Source organism: Diuraphis noxia, unplaced genomic scaffold (genome assembly GCF_037042655.1).
Source record: "Diuraphis noxia isolate RWA-SAM2 unplaced genomic scaffold, SU_Dnox_SAM2 contig0001, whole genome shotgun sequence".
NCBI classification, from domain to species: Eukaryota; Metazoa; Arthropoda; class Insecta; order Hemiptera; family Aphididae; genus Diuraphis; species Diuraphis noxia.
Genome location: NW_028301711.1, coordinates 81,011,392 through 81,028,093, shown reverse-complemented (window position 1 = coordinate 81,028,093; position 16,702 = coordinate 81,011,392). Strand labels below are relative to the sequence as shown.

Sequence of the window (16,702 nt, the reverse complement as noted above, 5' to 3'; positions counted from 1 at the left end):
TGGTAATGATAGGATATTTTTACTGTTAACATTTTTACTTAATGTAGATTGAGGGGGAGGGGGGGTCGTGAAGTGATTGACCATATTATTTTATAACAAACATTTCGCTACCCCCCTTTTTTAAATTTTTAAATTTTTTTTCGGCCAAACATTAATGTGCCATTAGTGTGAATTTGTGTGACTACTTGTGCGATACCGGTTTAACCATAAATTGAAAAATAGAGATGGGGGGCCAGAGAAATGTTTCCCAGCCCCCCCTCATGGAAAAAATTACAATTTTAAAATTTTTTTTCCCCAAACATTAGTGCGCCATTAGTGTGAATTTTTGCGAGTATTTCCAGAATTTGTGCGAAACCCGCTGTACCCGAACAATTCAATTTTTCGATTTTGGCATTCCCCCCCCCCTCATGGAAAAAATTACCTTTTTTTCGTAAATCATTAGTTGAAATACTTACAGAATTTTTTTTATTAGCATTAAAAATATTCACGAGATTCCACGCACACAGTGTTTTTGACCGTGTACGTGTATTGAAATATTTCAATTAAAACTCGATAAATTGAAATAATAATTATTTTATTGATTTTATTTTTTAAATAAATAAATATTGTCAAATGATTTAATTAATACTTAATATAAAAAAATTAAACTTTCATATACATTTTATAACATATTAGGTTATCCCTTACAGACCGAAAACTTTTTTTTAATTGTTTTTTCAATTGACTTGTATAACACTTTTAGACATGCCCTAGATATTACCTAAAAAATATTTAAAAAAAAAATCACCTCAGGGGAGGTCAAAACTACCCCTTCACGATCGTGAGGGTACGGTCTTCACAACTAGAAAAATATATATAGGCAATCAATGCATAATACGTAAAAAAAACTTTATTTTATTTCAAACATAATAAATTGTAATTAATACATAACTTTATATCATTAGTAGGTAAGTACTTATAATTATTTTAGTTTATAAATTTAAAAAATAGGTAATATTTATTTAAACTTATGAAAGTCTTCAAAACAAGTTTTTCCTTTTGACATACACAAATAAGTTTTACATTTCATACATATGACTTTGGACCTACTTTCACAACCTTTGTGTCTACAACTCAGAGGTGCTTTGAGGTCCATCACTCTCGGCCAATGATGGCATCCATCCAGTCTCACATCATCTCCTGGTATAGACGCGTGTGAATTTTTTTTTTTCGGTGGTTCTTCATCCTCTTCGCTGACTTGGTATGTAGGTGGTGGTGGTGTCGCCGTAGTTAAGCTTTCGCCAATTTCCATTCTAAACTGGAGCAAATCTTTAATTTTTTTCTTCGGTACTTTATTAATTTTACAATCTTGTAAATATTCAAACCAACTGTTTGTTACTGTTAGGTCAAGTAAGTGTAGTATAACTTTAAGTGGCCATTTTTTTGTTTTTAACCAAGTTCTATAGTATTCCATCATTTGATCAAAATGATCAACGCCACCCATTTTTTCATTATATTTTGATATCATATTTGGAATTTGTACGTCAATATATTTGTTTTGTTTTTTATCCCATCTGGATACTGATGATGTTGGTAAACCTCCATAACAAGTCGATGTCGTAACTACTGATTTGTTATCTTTCCATTTCAATAGACAAATATTTTTATCATTAGATACAACTTCTTCAAAATCCCCTCTCTTCATTTTAGTATCTGGTTTAAATTGAAATTTTTGTAAACGATTAAGTTGTAAGGTACCAGTTCCATGAATTTTTAGCTGTACTAATTTCTGCATCAATGGAATAGTCGTAAAATAACGATCGAAAAATACAGATGAACCTTCTGGTATTGTATTAATAAGACGTAAAATTACGGCAGGTCCAAGTCCTAAAGTTTTATCTGGAAAAGGCGTGGTAAGACCTTGATATATCTCGAAATCAATAATTAGACCATCAGACGTAGTAATTACAAAATTTTTGAGACCAACTGGTCTAGGTTTACCTTTAACAAATTGTCTAATTTGACAACGTCCAAGAAAAGGTATCATTTGTTCATCAATTGAATAATAAGTTGATGATCGATCAATAGATAAGCACCTGTTCCTTACAAAATCTATGAGTGGTTGCACTTTCCATAATTTGTTATTTTTTTTTATTTCATCACTCACGAAATTTGCAAAATGTAGATTTACTCTTAATTGAAAAAAACGATCTCGAGACATTTACCGCTGAAACAGGGTCATATCGAAACTTAGCACTCCAATACATTCGGAGACGAGGAAATTTAATACAACCAATAATTACGTGAATTCCAAAAAAATTTTTTATTTCAATAGAAGATATCTTTAACATTTTACCCGTATTTTCCATATAATATTCATTAGTGCAAGACGCAGCTAGTTCATATAATTCTTCGGGAAAATATTTTTTAAAGTATTCCATAGGTGTGCCTACAGGTGAGGTGTTCGGAACTTTTTCGGAAAATAATTTAGATTTAAATGATTGTATACGCCATTTTACTTTTTCGGAAATCGATGAACTACTACTACTAGTAACACTTTGATTCACACTTACTTGTGTGGTAGTTTCGAGTTGTTCTTCCCCTTCAGACTCACTTGCCTCGCCTAAATTATTATTTTCATGTTGACCAGGTAAAACATATGTTGGATCGGCATCATCATCGTCGTCATCAAATTCTATATCGGAATTTTCTAATAAATCTAAAATTTCATCAGGATTCATGGTGGATTTGAATATGTTACGCTGTACGCACATATAGACCGTACACTCACGAACGTGATACTAAATATTGTTCGTGAAAAAACATTAATAGAAACAAATATTAAGCAATGGGTATTGTTAGAAACGGCTGGGAAAAGATATGATAAATAAAACAAAACAACAAATTCATTGCTATCGCAAATATATACTAAGAAAAGAACCCGAACACCAAGGATATCTAAAACTGATAAAAACCCAAAACTAATAATACATGGAGCATGGCTGTATTTTACCAAATTACTTTTAAAGATAAACTAAATCGATGTAACGTAACCTTCACAATCGTGCGAGACCGGTCTGAACAAAGTAGAATAAATATAACAATGAAAAAAAAAAAAAATTATTCCCTCACGATCGTGCCTTGTCGGTCTGTAATAATATAAAATATTTTATTCTAAAAAAAAATCATCTTCCATCGTTCGTTGTGAATAATTTTGGCAAATCGAAGGCGCTCTTTACATATATGTATATGATTGGCACTCGTTACACAAATTTGATATTTTTCGGTTTTTTTTCCAATTACAAAATGCACATCTTCCAGGAGCATTTGACGTCTTTTGTACTTGTTCCTCTGTAGCATTTGTGATTTCACGTATTCGAACTTTTATATTCATTGGAATGTTTTTTATCTGTACTCTTTCCAACATATATTTATAAGAAGTATACTTCTTAGTTATTTGAATCCGCGTTAGTTGATAAGGTAGGCTGATAAGACATATTATGTGATATCATTACTTAAGAGTCACCCCAGAGTGACAATAATTAATTTACATATTATAAAACAACATTCTCGTTTAAAGAGAAAAAGAAACAATGGAAAAATTGAAGTTTGAATTTAAAATGAGAGGTAGTACAGATGGAAAATCAAATGAATTGGGAATTTCGAAAAGGGCCAATCTCGAAATTTTACCAAAATAGATTTTTCCGCATATTTTTGATTTACACATATAGACCGATATTTTATGAGCGAAAAGGGACCATATCCGTTTTCTATTGTGATGAAATAAACATCCTATTTTTAGAAAAATATCGAAAAAGACTCATCTTGGTGATATGAGTCCTTTTCGAAATTGTTTGATATAATATGATATTTTTATTTTTATTATTGACTGCTGCCTTCGTTTCTAATCGATAATTGTTATCGTCGTGATTGTGACAAAAACGAAAACAATATTACTACTTCTCAGACATTTCTTCAGTTAACTTCAGTTTACACAGTGAAATTATTCTTTCATGTATAAAATAATTTGTCATTTCACATATTCGTATATTATTAAATATGAGTGAATCTAGCAGTTCAGATAGTGACAATTATCAAGACAAAAAAAAGGGAAAAGGTGTTAAAGACACTGAACTTTATAAACACGTAGTTATTAAAAAAACAAAGGTAAAAGGACTTCTTCATGAAAACCATGCTGGCAAAATCATCATGGCCAGGAAAACCGGAGACAGCTGCAAGTAGGTTTTTAATTTTAATATTTTTTTTCTTTATAGTTTCATGAGTATATTTTGTGTATAATATATATATATATATATATATATATAATTTGTCATTAATATGATTTTATTATAATAAGAAATATTGCTATAATACACACAGGTATTATGTATGATTCTTATTAAGCATTTGACGAATGAATATGTATATTTATGTGTTCGTAATCGAACAACTGTAATTTATTTTTAATTTTAGATATTTTTTCCCGTGAGACCTATATTTTCATTATCTTTATTGACTTATTTAAATAAAATTAATATAGATAGTAATAAACTCAATACCTATTAAAGGTACCACTGTTGTAGATTTCTCCCAATATTTAATATTTTAATACTGGATAACCCATAATACAATAAGACTTCTAAAATAGTATATAAGCATGTGTAGAGCGTATTACCTACAATGCTATTGAAAATAATATTAAATACCTAATAAATTTAGATAAATATTTTATTTTATTTCAAAACAAGTTTAATAATCTACCTACTATTTTTATTTTATAAAGGTGCATTCGAAAATGTTTTGACATATCTGATGGAACTAAGGTTGTTATTCTTAATCAAATAAATAATTTTAACACCAAAGACGAACAAGACACGTATCTGCAAGCTCTTATTGATTCGAGTTCTGTAAGGGATACGTCAAAACGGCAAAATGTCGAGAATCCAAAACCTAAGATGTATTCTTATAAGTATTTCATCGAAATTGATGGAAGCAAAAACCAAGTATGTAAAAAAGCATTTTTAAGTTTGCATGGCGTAACTAATAAAAGAATCAAGAGACTACAACTGCTCAAAGTGTCCGGTAAAAGTCCCCACGATATGCGCGGAAAATCTGTAGGGTCTAGAAGTAACGTTGTGCCACCAGAAACGTGTGCTCTAATCCACCATTTTGTGGAATCAATTCCAGTTAAACAAACTCATTACTCCAATAATATAGTAAAACGATATTTATCTTCTTCGTTAAATGTGACAATATTATATCAGCAATATTGCATCAAAAATCCGAATACAAAAGTAAACTATCAGTTTTTTAGAAATTACTTCAATGAAAATTTTAACCTTTCTTTTGGGAGACCTCAAATTGACGTATGTTCAAAATGTGAAGAATTGAGTGTTAAACTAAAAAACCCTCATTTGAATGAAAATGCCAAAAAAGTTACAAGCGCAGAATTAATCATTCATAAGCGACGAGCATCAAAATTTTTCAGTAAAGCCAAAGCAATAACTGAAAAATGTCAAGAAGATGGCAGTTCTATTATGGGTTTGTCATTTGATTATATGCAGAATCTCCCACTGCCAGTTCTTCCAGTGCAAGAAGTTTTTTATTTTCGTCAGTTATGGGTGTATGAATTTTGTGTTCATAACATGAAAACTGCAAAAGCAACCTTCTATTCCTACCACGAGGGTCAAGCACTCAAGGGTCCCAACGAAGTGACATCGTTTTTAAATGATTATATTCGTGCCAACGTTCCTAAAGAAACAACAGAATTACACTTATTTTGTGACGGCTGTCCTGGTCAAAACAAAAACAGTACGATGATTAAGTTTTTACTGTCACTGTCAGTAAGTCTTAATTTGAAAATTAAAATTTATTTTCTGCAAAGAGGACATTCTTTTAACGATTGTGACAGAGATTTTGCGACCGTAAAGCGTAAAATTAAAAGAGAAGATCGGTTGTTCACTCATCAACAATATGTAGATTTAATACTAAGCAGTACCGCGAACAAGAAGTTTAATGTCAAAACCATTACATATTCTGACGTTATAGACTTCAAATCATGGTGTAAAGTTAATTTTAAAGCCAAGCCACTGTCGGAAAGATGTTACGGGAAAAAGGTGGACAAAAAGGATAAGGTTTCATTTCAAGTATCGACTTTTTTTAAATTTATATTTGACCCAATAAAACCAGGTGAAGTCTTGTGTCGCCCTTTCATTGACAATGAAATAAATAATGAAACTTTTATCCTATCAAAAACAAAAGGTTGTTGTGCAAGCATCCCTACTATTGAAGCATTTCCTAGCTATTCCTCTAAACTTCCAATTAATATATTAAAAATGAATGATCTACAGAAGTTAAAGCAATACATACCAGACGATTACATACATTTCTATGAAAGCATTTTGCAGTGGCCGACAGATGTATCAGCACAGCTAGACGTCGAAGAAGAATTTTGAAGTACACGAAAATACTAATTTATTCATTATTTTTTTTTTTTTTTAATGTTAAAGAGATAATTTTCTATTTATTATATTTTCTGTTTTATTATAAAATTCATAAAAATAAAAGAACATGGATAAGAAATATTTTTTGTATAATTTTATCTCAATAATATGGGCATTTTCAATTTTAAATCACTATAGTCCTCACACAAATTTCGAAAAGGAGTCATCTCGGAAAACTTAATGAATCACTTTTGCAATAAAATTTCACTTCCAGAATATTATATTACAAAAGCTTAACATTAGATAATAGTTAGTAACATAAGAAAAAAAATGGCACAATAAAAAAAAAAATTAAAAATTAAATCAGTTTTTTAAGTTTCCTGAAAAATTTTAATTTTCAGATATGAGCCCTTTTCGAAATTCCCAATTCAAATATACTCTGCATAACCTCAATTGAAACTCCAGATGAGAGGAAGTTTATTTTGCCTGATGAAGTACAACCGGCATCATTACATACAGTGATATCAAACAATGAAATATTTTCAAAAGTGAAAAAAGTATAACAAAGTGAAATCAATTTAGGAAAATCTGGATGACGGTTACTGAAAAAATTAGGAAGTCTACCTCGATGAAGAGGACAATTTATAATTCAAAGATTATTACTTAGAAAATTAACAATAGATAATAATACTGCGAATGAGTCGGCACAAACAACGACATTGGAAAAATTAATAGAAAAATTAATTGAAAGTAATCGAAAGTTAGATGAAAAAGCTATTGAAAAAATTGCAAAAGAGTTAACTATAAATAAGTTTAACAATAAAACACAAAACGCTAGTCAATGGTCGAATGAATTTGAAGATGAATGCAACAGATTCAATGTGACACAAGATAAGAAAAAAATTAAATTATTGAAGCTTTTCCTAGAAAAATCATGTATAGATTGGTATGAATGTGTCTTAATAAAACTATTAACTCACAATGGTTGGACTGGAAAAAAAGATTTTGTGACAATTTTGCTAATAAAGGATGGAACCCAATCAGGTATGCAATTAATTTTAAATATCAAACAGGATCACTAATAGAATACGCATTAAGAAAAGAAAAGTTGATGTTAGAAACCAGGAAAAGTATTGTTGTGAGCCCACTGATTGATTTAATTGCAGTAGGTCTACCCAACTATGTAACCGATAAAATTGATAGAAATACTTTAATTGAAACAGAGGATCTATATAATGAATTGGGTAAGTTAGAACACATAACAAATAAAAAAAACCAGATATTCCTAAAAACGTAAATGAACAAGGATTTAAATTAAAAACACCTTGTACAATTTGTAAAGAAAAATTAAACAAAGTTCGTTTTCATCCATTAGAAAGTTGTTAGTATAAGATGCGCAGGAAAAAGAGAAAAAAAATAAACAATTCTTTAATAGACATAGAAACAGATGAACAAAATCCAAAAAAACTAGTATACACACCATTGATTGATTTTAAGTTACAATATGTAAAAAATTTGTTATAAATGCGGTTTATGATACAGGATCAAATGTATCACTCATTAATGCAAAAACACTAAAATTAAAAATAAACAAATCTGGTTTTAAAAAAGCTAAATTAAGAACAATCAATGGTGTGAATGAAATCGATCACTTAATCAAAATAAAAGTTAAAATTTTCAACATAGAAAAAGATGTTTATGTCTTTGTGATAGACAATGAAAACTGCAAATATGATTTTCTCATTGGAATATATCTAATTTATTTATTTATCTTCAATTTATCTCAAAATGAAAATCTGTGTATAGTACAAAAAGGGAAAGAATCTAATTGTGACAATAATAATTGCAAAAAAGATAATCCTGAAAAGGCATATATATATATATATTTTTTTTTTAAATGCCCTGGGGCTTTATTATTTAAACGACCCAAAGGTCTTTATAAATATGTTTGACAATTACACATATTTTACATACTTGACATAATATATATATATATATATATATATATATATATATATTACACGTTGATGGAGTCACTTCCAATGAAGTGTCTCCTGCCTTAATCTAAAATCTCAAACTAAGTCGTATGGTTTCAGACGCTTAAGACGTCGGATATTCTTGGAGTTATCTAATAATTGAATGGCCAATGGATTGACATGGTGATATAGCCTCGTCTTGTGTTTGCGAGCAAACCTTTGGATTTCGTCTGCTATTGTAGGCAGCATCATATCACGGTGAATTGTATTGTTTCTTTCGAACCGGTAGGCTGAAGTGATGGTCCTAAGTGCAATATTTTGACAGCGTTGTATTACATCGATGTTAGACTTACTGGCACAACCCCACAATTGAATGCCATATATCCAGATCGGTTTTATAATTGCTACATACAGTAGACGTTTGTTTTCTATGGTTAACTCGGAGTGAGGTCCGACTAACCAATAAAGTTTTCGCATTTTTTCTTCAATCTGAATTTTTTTCTGACAGACGTGGTGTTTCCAGTTTAGATGAGAGTCAAGGTGCATTCCAAGATATTTTGCTGAATTTTTTTGTGGGATTGGTGATTGATTCAATATTATTTGGATGGTTTCGGTTTTGCGTAACGTATAGTTAACGTGCACCGATTTATCGCCATTAATCTTAATTTTCCAACGTCTTGTCCAGGTAAAGATATTGTCGATTGACCTCTGTAAGTTATTGGTTGCAGTAAGCTGACTATTACGTGTTGAAAAAATTGCTGTATCATCGGCAAACATAGCTAATGTTGTGTTATCATCGTTTGGTATATCAGCCGTATAGAGTAAATACAAGATAGGTCCTAAAACACTACCTTGCGGTACTCCAGCTGATATATCTTTCCATTCGGTTATCGCTTCTTCGTGTATGACTCGAAATTGACGGTCAGTCAAGTATGATTCAAGAAGTGCACACCAGGTATGTGGCAGCTGATCACGCAGTTTGATGTGGAGTCCTTTGTGCCAGACTTTGTCAAAAGCCTGAGCTACGTCAAGGAATACTCCACAGCAGTACTTTTTTTCTTCAAGAGCTTTACTAATCACATTATTAACTCGATGTACTTGATCGATTGTTGAATGTTTGTTGCGAAATCCAAACTGATGTATAAGATTTTTTCCTTTATAATCGGTTTTAGGCGTTTGAGCAGAAGTTTCTCTAAAAGTTTAGATAAACTTGGAAGGAGCGATATCGGTCGGTATGATGTGACATTTTCGGGTGGTTTTCCTGGTTTGAGCAACATAATAACTTGTGCCCGTTTCCATTGTTCTGGAATGTATTCCAAAAGGCATATATAACAGAAAAAAAGGAAAATAAAGGAGATATCCATGAAATAAATTTTAATGAATGCATCGATACCAATAATTTTAAAGCAATTACAGATCACTTAAGTGTGGAAAATAGAAAATCAATTATTAACCTAGAAAATAAATATAAACAAATATTTGGTAAAGATAAATTTGATATTGGAACTGTACAAGAATATGAAGCTAGAATTAATCTGACAATAGACAAATACTGCAGCAAGCGACCATACAAGTGTACAATGGAAGATAAAAAAGAAATAGAGCAACAAATAGCATGGCTGTTAAAGAGGAACTTGATAGAAGAATCGTATAGCCCCTTTGCAGCACCTGTGACTCTTGCATTTAAAAAAGATGAAAATAAAAAGTCTAGACTGTGTATAGACTTTAGAGAATTAAACAAAATAATAATACCACAGTCACAACCATTTCCAAGAATAGAAGATTTAGTAACAAAAACTAGAAATTGTCAACTCTATTAATATCCTGAACATCTCTAAACTTAAATGATCCTCAAGGCCTACTAACAAATGAACGTGAGGTAATCCTCTTTTTTGAAATTCTATTGTATAAATATAAGTTTTCACATCACCAAATATTTTTTTTGTTTTTATTATTTTTAATAAGTGTTCAACTTTTGCATGGAACACACGAAAATGGTCTGTTATTTGCTGTTTCATATGAATGAATGCTTGTAGCAATCTCTAGCCACGAAGCATTACAGGTAAATGTAATGAACAAATCTAGCTTACCGAATTTCCTTACTACTGCTATGGCATCTTGGTAATTCTGTACCATATTTCGAGGACTTCCAACAAACAAAGAAGGCAATACGACCAATTTTCCCACTCTAACATTAGCTTCGTTTGCCGTTGCTCGTATAGCGTCTGCTAAGCCAGAATACTCGTATGTGTCTACTCTTAATTTTGATTGCTGATTTCTAATATATTTCAGTCTATCACCTTCAATATGACAATAATAATCAACGATCAGTTGTTGAGTCAGTTTGCCTGCGCTCAGTACTTGATTAAAATTACCACACGGGTGAGTACCTTTTATTGCCATTCGAAAACATACATATTCGCGCTTGGAAATGTTGCATCTTTTGGCAGGTTTACGTTTACCATTATATTGCATATTTATATACCAGCCTGGTTCTCTGTACGGCCATATTAAAACGTAATTCATAGGGTCACAGTGCATGCTGTCGTAATCAATCCTTTGTATATCTCCTTTTTTTGGGTAAACTGATATATGTCTATGTGAAGGAGGTGCGCCATCTGAAGATTCAAATACTGCTGCGATTTCAGAAACTGTTGGGCCGTTGTACTTACGAATATCTGTTAGTTCATGCATTTGTTTGTACGATTTAGCATATGGATTTATGTTAGATAATACATTGTGTAATTTATCAAGTATATAACTTTTAAGTAATATATTTTGTGATTTGTTTAATCTAACTTTATTTGCTTCAGCAAAGTCTAAAATATATAATTGACCATACGATGGATTTTGGCAAGAGCTAGGATAAAGGGAGCTAATACGATGTATATATCACCATGTATTTTAAAACAATAAGGCCCATACCCCGATGGTAATGTTATGTGAGAACCTAAAGAGACAAATGACATTGCACTGTTATATTGACGTATATGTTCTCTAAAATGTTTGGACTCATTATTTTCACCAACAAATAAATCAAATATTTCATTAGGTAAACGGCTCTCCGGTAAAGATATTTTGCCATTACCACAACATAGACTGAAATGCATTCTAGTCGTTTTTTCACACTCAAAGTGCAACGAATGACAATACTCGCATTTAAATGTTAAATTACCCAAATTATAGAGAGTAACGTGAAATATATTATGTGATAAAGCACATTTATAAAATAATACACTGTGATTCCGAGTTTTTTTATATTTTTTTCTTTCTTGTCTTCCAGTTAAAGAATATGTTTTATGCTTACTATTAGTGTTTGCAGACTTGCAGTTATTTCTTTAGGTAACATAAATTAATTTTGAATATTCATATTATTACCAAAAACTAAAACACTATAATGTCCTGCGTCACCATTGCCAGAAAATAATAAATTACACATTATAAAACCAGAACCATAATCTACAAATACATTAAGATCATTAGATCTATACACACGAAATGCATGACTTGAATAAAGTCGGCTAATCCAAGTTCGACGTGACCAGCATACTCGCCATCTAGCCTCTTCAAATGTTCGTAATCATTAGAATTATAAATAGGTAGTCTATACGAAAGCTCACCAATGACAAATTCTTCGTGCATATCCCAATTATTTACCCCCAAGTTAACCACTCTTAATCGAATATTTCGATGTTCTTTTTGCGTGCCGAATATTAAATGTGACACGGAACGAAATAAACAATCTCCATCGCCTGGTATTGGGATTAATTGATAGGTATTCCATTTTTCGACAACTATTCAGACGACGACACTACGACGATAACTGTTCAACAACAGTAATGCCGGCAGTACAAATTCGCCGAGCCAGCACGAGGGCAGCCGAGTGCGAGAGTGAACTAGATGCGCTAGTATCGCCTCGCATAGTCTCGCCTCGCATAGTCTCGCGCTAGGGATGGGAATTTCAACTCACTTTAGTGAGTCAAATCATTCAACTCAGTTCAGTTTAATGAACTGAATCAGTGAGTCGACTCTCTTATCAACTCTCAACTCTCACATATTCGATGATTCGTTCACGATTCAAGGGTACGGTCAACTAGTTAAATCCTCCGTGAGTTGTGATTCCTGTGCCCTGCTGCCCTGGTAGTTGTTTCCTCCCACTTGTTTGAGCTGTTGCTTTTGTATAACATACAAATTGATATTCGATACATTATACAACACTGACAGTGTAGCTAGATTACAAATAACCAAAAATCTTACTACAATAATTAATAAATAATAATAAATTATGCTTTCTCGTATTGTTTTTTGTGGAATTACATTGTATAGATGAATAAAGAACTTTGTAAAAAGTTATATCAACAAATCAATAATTATTTTTATTTGTTGTGTTCAGTTGTTTACAGTCTTACACTTAAAACTAATATAAGTAAATAATATACAAATCAATACTTGAATTTAAATTTAATTCAAGTATTATTTGTATACACGTAACCGGTTTGAACAGAATTCAGTCGATTCACAAAATAAAGAATTTTTTAATCACTAGATGCCACGATTTAAGTTTTTCGGGACAACTTGTTCTAGTTCTCCCTTGTGTGACGCCCTGGTCACAATGATAAATATATAAAGGTTTTCCAAACTCGTTAATGCCAGTTGTGAGGACTCCCTGCCTGGTTACTATTGATTTCTGAGCGACAAGTGTTAGTGTTATAACCAACGGAACTCACCACATCAATGAACAGTGACAGTGTTCAAATGGTAATAGCTGGTCACAGGGGGGAGGATGATCCGCCTTAAATTTTTTTTTTTAAATTTTATTGAATAAATTACCAAATTTAAAATGTTTTTACTTTTCATAATATATACGTATAATGCCCACATAAAACATCCTTCAGAAATACAAATACTTGCCATGTATAATGATTTTCAAATACTTTATTATTTGGTAATTAAACACCTGTTAATAAAATCATAAATTAATTTAATTATTTTACTAGGTAAGAAATTTTTAACATAAAGAGGTATATTCAATTTTCAAAACTAATTTTAATTGATTATCAAGTATACTGGGTTAGGTTAAATTATATGCATGTTTTACCATATTTTTGTAAAAAAATTTAAAATTAACTGAACTTTTTTTTGTTGTTAATAAACAAAATTTTGTACAATATAGCACTGTACCTAACATGTATAAACTATATTTTAATATGAATAAATGTGAATACTAAATATGTCTATATTTATTTTTATATCCCCTCATCCCCCCGTGAGAAAATCCTAGATAAGTACTATTCTTAATCCGCAATTACGGTGATTTATTTCAATATTGTCTTTTGAATTTGGTATATGCATAAACTTATTTGTTGTTATATTCAAATAGATAGATAGGTATTCAGTATTAGATGATCTAGGTATAGGTATGGTTTTTATACGATAAAAAATTGAGGAGGCTCGTAGTATTTGGGGAGTCAAGATCCCCTAAGTTTTTACTTATATAAATTACTTATACCATATAAAATTTTAGTAAAATCTATGAATTATCATTATTCAATTCTTATTATCATAAATAAATAATAAAGGATAGGTACCTACGTTATACAATTCGTAATTTTATGTTTTGGTTAACAGCATGAGTCAATTTTTAATTTCATATTCCAATGCAAAATATTTTTTCGATAATTTCAATTCTTAATCGAGTAAATAGGAGCCTAGGTACCTACGTTTATAAAGTTTATATGAATCTAGAAAAAATTTGGTTGTCTATTCCGTTAATCATAAGTCATAACTTTAAAAGTTTTAACTTATACCTAATTAATTAATCGTTCTTAATCCGATAATAATGTATTACAATTCTCTAAAAACTATTCTGCTTCTGGATATGAAATAAAAATGTATGTAGCCATGGAGGTATTGTTAGTCAAAAAAATACATCGATAAAAATAATGACGTATTGGATGAACAATCACTTAACTTTTATTGAACCATTAAATGAATTAATTTTTATAATGTCGACAAATTATGTAAAAAATTATTTAGTACAAACTCTTTAATAATTCTTGAGGTAATGAGAGTTCACTGTTGTATCTTTGGCATGTCTTTATAGCTATATTTATTTTCCACAAGGCTTAAACAATTGAAAACTTATATGCATAATTATACATTTTATAGATAAAAATAGAAATATGTTTTTCCAAAATAAAAACCATCAGTAGAAAAATTCCCACACACCACTGACCACTCCTGTACTTCTGTAATATACCAATGGAGTATGGACAGTAAATATAAAAATAGCCCCATACCATATACAAATTGATACCTACCAATCATTCCATTCTTGGATATTAAACTGGCATCATCTTGTTAAAATAATTATTACCACTTAACAAGTTGTAAGTCATTTATATTTGCTCTACACCACGGTTTTAAGTTCATAAATAATGAGTAAGTCTAGTGTAGTTTGGGACTTTTTTACATTAAATGTTGAGACTGGCCGAGTGAAGTGTGGTTTGTGTCCTGTGACCATGAGCCATAACCGTTCTTCTACATCAAATATGATGAGACACATGCGACTTAAACATGGAACAGTAGATTTGAATAGTAGAAGACGGCAAAATGTATTAGAAATTTCAGAAGACCAAGTTGATGATCCTGATATACCAGAACAAGGAGTTTCAAATTCTTCTCGAGTAAGTAATCCCAATTTATTTCAATGTAAAATACATGCTTACATAAAAAAAGTGTAAAATATAAATACAAATTTACAATGATTTGTAATAAAATGTAAGAAATAAATATGTCATATACAATATTATAATATAGATTTATTTATTGTGTACATCAGGATACTAAATAAAATAATGAAATGATTTTCAGTCTGATACGTCTCAATTGGTTCAAACACAATCTTGTAGATTAAATGCTGTAGCACGGCCAATTCAATCGAACTTGATTACTCGTTACATGCCAAAACCTGTTGGTGCATCCCGCAGAAAAGTCATTGATCAACAAGTGTTAAGAATGATTGTAAAAGAGTATTTTCCCTTCAGTGTTGTGGAAGATAGAGAGTTCATCAAACTCATAAGTATGTTAAATTCAGGTTACACACTACCATCTAGGAAAACATTGACAACATCACTTCTGCCTGTAATGTATAATGAAGTTTATGAAAAAGTAAGAAATGATATAAATTCTAATGCTCGCTATGTAAGTTTGACAACTGATAGCTGGACATCAATTAAAAATGAAAGTTATACAGCTGTAACAGCACATTATATTGATAACGACTGTATCCTTAAAACATATTTACTGTCATGCTTTAAATATTCTGAGTCACATACAAGTGAAAATTTAAAAAATGAGCTAATACGGGTGGTTTCTGAGTGGGGCTTACAAAATAAAATTGCAGCTTGTACGTCTGATAATGCATCAAACATAACTGGAGCAATTCTTTTATGTAATTGGAGACACATAGGGTGTTTTGCACATTCTTTGAATTTAGCCGTCCAACATGCTCTCAAAGAAGTGCAAGATATCAGGGACAAGGTTAAGGGCATTGTTGGTCATTTTAAAAGAAGCTCTCAAGCAGCTGCCAAATTAAAACTCAGGCAAGAACAACTGGAATATTCACCTACTCTGAATGTTATACAAGATGTGGTAACTAGGTGGAATTCTACTTATGAGATGTTTGAACGTATTTTGCATTTAAAAACTCCTTTATTATCTGCTTTATCCGAGTCTAACTATGATGTGCATTTAAATGTATCTGATTGGCAAATCATTTCAAATACATGTGATATTCTTAAGAGGTTTAAAGAAATTACTATTGAAATAAGTAGTGAAAAATCGGTTTCAATATCCAAAGTTGTTGTTCTCAGTAAAGCGCTAATTAATTATTGTGGTCAGTTGAAAAATAAATATCCTGGTTCATCTGTGACGACTAAATTTATTGATGTATTGACAAATCAAGTAGTAAGTAGATTTGAAAAATATGAATGGAATATTCTCTACGCAGAAGCTGTAATTTTGGACCCTCGGTTTAAAAATCATGGATTTTTAAATAACAATGCTTTTATCGAGGGAAAAAAGTCATTGGTCAATAAAGCTAGGGATATTCAATTGGGATCAGAGAACCATACAAGTGTTGCTACTATGCCATCAACAAGTCACGACTCAATCTGGAACGATTTCGACACTGAAGTTCAGAGTTTAGTTCAAAGTCAAAATCCAACATCTGCATTTATTGTAGAAATTGATAAATATCTTTTAGAACCTTTAATTCCCAGAACAGCTGATCCTTTGCTTTGG

General features: G+C 30.9%; 2 pseudogenes; both read left to right on the top strand.

The window, feature by feature from the left end:
• LOC149061989 (uncharacterized) overlaps positions 1-16,702 on the top strand; it is a 354,191-nt pseudogene that overhangs the window by 126,525 nt on the left and 210,964 nt on the right.
• Positions 3,573-7,946, top strand: LOC149062002 (uncharacterized; annotated as a pseudogene).